Source organism: Pseudophryne corroboree, chromosome 12 (genome assembly GCF_028390025.1).
Source record: "Pseudophryne corroboree isolate aPseCor3 chromosome 12, aPseCor3.hap2, whole genome shotgun sequence".
In the NCBI taxonomy this organism is placed as follows: Eukaryota; Metazoa; Chordata; class Amphibia; order Anura; family Myobatrachidae; genus Pseudophryne; species Pseudophryne corroboree.
The window spans coordinates 41,905,806-41,911,805 of record NC_086455.1 but is presented as its reverse complement, the minus strand read 5'-3'; positions in this window follow the sequence as shown (position 1 = coordinate 41,911,805).

Sequence of the window (6,000 nt, the reverse complement as noted above, 5' to 3'; positions counted from 1 at the left end):
CTGAGACTTTGGCAAATTTAGAATCCAACCATAATGTTGCAGAACCGTCAGGGAGAGCTCCCCATTTCTTAGCAACTGCTCCTTCGATCTCGCCTTTATCAGGAGATCGTCCAAGTACGGGATAATTGTGACACCCTGCTTGCGTAGGAGTACCATCATTTCCGCCATGACTTTGGTGAAGCCCCTCGGGCAGTGGAAAGCCCAAACGGCAACGTCTGAAATTGGTAATGAGAATCCTGCACCGGAAATCTCAGGAAAGCGTGATGTGGATATATCGGGACGTGTAAGTAGGCATCTTTTATGTCAACTGACACCATAAAATCCCCCCCTTCTAGACTGGAGATCACTGTTCGAAGAGATTTCATCTTGAACTTGAAAGTTTTCAAATACAGATGAAAGGATTTTAGGTTCAGGATCGGTCTGACCGAGCCGTCCGGCTTTGGCACGACAAAGAGGCTCGAATAGAACCCTTCTCCCCGTTGGGACGGGGGAACCGGGACAATGGCACTCTGTTGACACAGCTTTTGTATCGCAGCACTCACTACTTCCCTTTCTGGGATAGAAACTGGCAAGGCTGATTTGAAAAATCGGCAGAGGGGCACCTCCTGAAACTCCAGTTTGTACCCTTGGGACACTATGTCTAAGACCCAAGGATCTAGGCCCGAGCGAAACCAGACAAGACGGAAGAGTCGGAGACGGGCCCCCACCGGCACGGACTCCCGTAGGGGAGCCCCAGCGGCATGCGGTAGACTTGGCAGAGGCCGGGGAGGACTTTTGGTCCTGGGAGCCAGACACAGCAGCCGACCTTTTTCCCCTTCCTCTACCTTTTGAAGCAAGGAAGGACAAGCCCCTTCCTTTTTTGTATTTATTAGGCCGAAAGGACTGCATCTGATAATGGGGTGCCTTTTTCTTTTGTGCAGGAACATAAGGAAGAGAAGATGACTTACCCGCTGTAGCGGTAGACACGAGGTCAGCGAGGCAGTCACCAAACAAGACACTACCTTTATAAAGGGAGAGCTTCCATAGCTTTCTTGGAGTCTGCAGCAGCATTCCATTGATGAATCCACAGCGCTCTCCTGGCCGAGACTGCCATGGCATTGGCCCTTGATCCCAAGAGGCCAATATCCCTCGCCGCATCCTTTAGGTAAGCTGCAGCGTCCCTGATATAACCGAGAGTCAAAAGAATGTTATCCCTATCTAGGGTATCCATGTCAGATGCCAAATTATCAGCCCACTTAGCAATATACTACTCACCCAAGCTGACGCCACGGCAGGTCTGAGGAGTGCACCCGTAGTTGACATAAATGGCCTTTAATGACGTTTCCTGCTTACGATCCGCAGGATCCTTGAGGGCAGCAGTGTCAGGAGACGGAAGCGCCACTTTCTTGGACAGCCGGGACAGAGCCTTGTCCACATTGGGAGATGACTCCCACTTTTCCCTGTCGTCAGAGGGGAAAGGATATGCCATAAAAATTATCTTGGGAACCTGCCACCTTTTGTCAGGCGATTCCCAAGCTTTTTCACAAAGAGCGTTCAGTTCATGAGAGGGGGGGGAAACGTCACCTCAGGCTTTTTTCCCTTATACAAACAAACCCTCGTCTCTGGAACAGCAGGCACTTCAGAAATATGTAAAACATCTTTAATTGCCACAATCATGTACTGAACACTCAACCAATTTTGGATGTAAACTGGCCTCACTAAAGTCGACACTGGAATCAGAGTCCGTGTCGGTATCCGTATCTACCATCTGGGTAAATGAACGTTTCTGTGACCCTGAGGGGGCCTGTACCTGAGACAAGGCGTCCTCCATGGATTTTCTCCACGTTTGTGTCTAAGAATCAGATTTATCCAGCCTCTTAGACAATAACGCCACATTTGCATTCAATGTACTCAACATATTCACCCAATCAGCAGTCGGCGGTGCCGACAGTCACTCCCAAATCCTTCTCTGCGCCCCCAGTAACTTCCTCCGGGGAGGAACACTCAGCCATGTCGACACACACACACACACACTGGAAATAGGGGACAGACCCACAGGGAAGCCTGTTAGAGAGAACACAGAGGGAGTATACCAGCTTACACCCCAGCGCGAATATACTACTGAAAAAATAATATATGAGCACTGCGCTGTTTTATATAGCACCAATTGACTGTGCCGCCGCCGCCTCCCCCCCCCCCCCCCCCCCCCCCCGTTTTGCTCCCTGTACTTGCTAAGGAGAATGGAGGTCCGGGCCAGCGTCTCTGCATGCTCTGTGAAGAGAGAAAATGGCACTGGTAAGCTGTGCGGGCGAAGCCACGCCCCCTCCCAGCGCGCTGTAGTCCCGCTCAAATTCAAATAATGATACTGGCGGGGGTCTTATATGTAGTGCCTAGGCACGGATAACATGCTCTTTGCCAGTGTAAAAATAAGATTTTAAACCTACTGGTAAATCTTTTTCTCATAGTCCGTAGAGGATGCTGGGGACTCCGTAAGGACCATGGGGATAGACGGGCTCCGCAGGAGACATGGGCACTTTAAGACAGACTTTAGGTATGGGTGTGCACTGGCTCCTCCCTCTATGCCCCTCCTCCAGACCTCAGTTAGAGAAACTGTGCCCAGAGGAGACGGACAGTACGAGGAAAGGATTTTTGTTAATCCAAGGGCAAGATTCATACCAGCCACACCAATCACACCATATAACATGTGTATCCATTAAACAGTTAACAGTATGAAAAAACAACGTAGCATCAGTCCAAAACTGATGAAACTATAACATAACCCTTATGTAAGCAAAACTATATTCAAGTATTGCAGAAGTAGTCCGCACTTAGGACAGGCGCCCAGCATCCTCTACGGACTACGAGAAAAAGATTTACCGGTAGGTTTAAAATCTTATTTTCTCTAACGTCCTAGTGGATGCTGGGACTCCGTAAGGACCATGGGGATTATACCAAAGCTCCCAAACGGGCGGGAGAGTGCGCATGACTCTGCAGCACCGATTGAGCAAACAGGAGGTCCTCCTCAGCCAGGGTATCAAACTTATAGAACTTTGCAAAGGTGTTTGAACCCGACCAAGTAGCAGCTCGGCACAGTTGTAGTGCCGAGACCCCTCGGGCAGCCGCCCAAGACGAGCCCACCTTCCTAGTGGAATGGGCCTTGACAGATTTTGGTAACGGCAATCCAGCCGTAGAATGCGCCTGCTGAATCGTGTTACAGATCCAGCGAGCAATAGTCTGCTTTGAAGCAGGGGCGCCAACCTTGTTGGCTGCATATAGGACAAACAATGCTTCTGTTTTTCTGACTCTAGCCGTTCTGGCCACGTAAATTTTCAAAGCCCTGACTACATCAAGGGACTCGGAATCCTCCAAGGCTCGCGTAGCCACAGGCACCAAAATAGGTTGGTTCATATGAAAAGATGACACCACCTTAGGCAAGAACTGAGTACGGGTCCGCAATTCCGCCCTATCCATATGGAAAACCAGATAGGGGCTTTTATGAGACAAAGCCGCCAATTCAGACACTCGCTTAGCCGAAGCCAAGGCTAATAACATGACCACCTTCCAAGTGAGATATTTTAACTCCACCGTTTGAAGTGGTTCAAACCAGTGCGACTGAAGGAAACTCAACACCACGTTAAGGTCCCAAGGCGCCACTGGAGGTAAAAAAAAAAAAAAAAAAAAAGGAGGCTGAATATGCAGCACTCCCTTCACAAAAGTCTGTACTTCTGGGAGAGAAGCCAATTCTTTTTGAAAGAAAATGGATAAGGCCGAAATCTGAACCTTAATGGAGCCTAATTTTAGGCCCAAATTCACTCCAATCTGTAGGAAGTGACGGAAACGGCCCAGATGGAATTCTTCCGTAGGAGCATTCCTGGCCTCACACCAAGAAACATATTTTCGCCAGATCCGGTGATAAAGGTTTCGCTGTCACGTCTTTCCTAGCCTTTATCAGAGTAGGAATGACCTCATCCGGAGCCCGTCTATCCCCATGGTCCTTACGGAGTCCCCAGCATCCTCTAGGACGCAAGAGAAAACTCCAGTAACCTGCTGCCCAGGGCGCCCGCCCTGGACCCTGTGAGTGCCGTTGGTGTATGTGTGGGAGCATGGGGCGCAGCGTGACCGCTGCGCTGTACCTCCGTTACTGAAGTCTTCTGTATACTCACCCGGCTTCTTTCTTCTGGCTTCTGTGAGGGGGTTGACGGCGCGGCTCCGGGAACAAGCAGCTAGGCGCACCAAGTGATCGAACCCTCTGGAGCTAATGGTGTCCAGCAGCCTAAGAAGCAGAGCCCTTAACTAAGAATAAGCAGGTCTGCTTCTCTGCCCTCAGTCCCACGATGCAGGGAGCCTGTAGCCAGCAGGTCTCTCTGAAAATAAAAAACCTAAAAGTCTTTTCAGAGAAACTCAGTAGAGCTCCCCTAGTGTGTGTCCAGTCTCTCTGGGCACAGAATCTAACTGAGGTCTGGAGGAGGGGCAGAGGGAGGAGCCAGTTCACACCCATTCAAAGTCTTCCAGTGTGCCCATGTCTCCTGCGGATCCCGTCTATACCCCATGGTCCTTTTGGAGTCCTCAGCATCCTCTAGGACGTAAGAGAAATCACAATATTAAAAGGGAAATAGAACACAAAAACATTTCCGTCTGGATAGAAAGCCAGGTAACAATATCCTGCCCTACACATATAATTGGCAACATCATAATCCCTGTTTGCCTTCGGTGTAATGCGGATTCAACGTTGCAGCCATAAGGGAAATATAGAATTGATTTGAAATCCATTCCGGACACATACATCACACCATTTGTGGTTCACCCACATGCTATCAACACTGCCACCTTCTTAAACCACTTAACTGGCATGGTCAGATCTCATGCAACTGCGCCGTCCCACTCTGTCCCCCTGTTTTTGACGAGGAAATCCGTTCTGCAGATGTGCATAATATAATGTTTAAATATTTGAAAAAATACTTTTTCAACTTTATTAAATTAAAACAAATTTTAAAAAACAATGTTGTTAACACTTTCGAAGGGAAAAATCGTCAGTTAAGTGGTTAGGGCCACTGGCTTGGTAAGGGAGAGGAGGACAACTAATGTGAGGAAGTAGAAGCATGATGTGGAGATTTGCAGGGGAATAATTGATAAAACATTATTTCTCAATGAGAGGCTCTCAAAGACCTCTTCTCAACAACTCACGATATCATTACTTGTGCAACACAAAATCATTAAGGCTTTTTCTGATTTGTCTATCACACAGCCCTGGTTTTCGGCCAGGGTAACTACAGCAGAATAGCCACAGTGCAGCAGCGGGGAATACACACACTCCAACCATCCCAGGCAACAGCTAGAAGAACGCAGGTTAACAATTTTTATGGATCTAGTTAGATATATCTCCATATCAAAGCAATATTAAGAAAGGCATTTCTGAAACAAACTAGCTATAACAAGGGAAAACTTGCGATGTCGGGCCTACCAAAAATGCCCAATATACGGGACATCTGATCGCGTTAAATTGAAACCCCACCGTCATCTAAACTGAAGTCCACTTGGACTACTTAGCAGTTGACAAAAACAAAAATTGTGTTCTGGATGCCAGATGGACAGACAGCACTATTTGCAGGAGATCAGCACACTGGACAAAATATTTACACTTGAAAAACATTTTAGGTATAAAAAAAAAAATAAGAATTTACTCACCGGTAATTCTATTTCTCGTAGTCCGTAGTGGATGCTGGGGACTCCGTCAGGACCATGGGGAATAGCGGCTCCGCAGGAGACAGGGCACAAAATTTAAAAGTTTGACCACTAGGTGGTGTGCACTGGCTCCTCCCCCTATGACCCTCCTCCAAGCCTCAGTTAGGATACTGTGCCCGGACGAGCGTACACAATAAGGAAGGATATTGAATCCCGGGTAAGACTCATACCAGCCACACCAATCACACTGTACAACTTGTGATCTGAACCCAGTTAACAGTATGATAACCGAAAAGAGCCTCTTAAACGAAGGCTCCCAACAATAATAACCCGATTTTT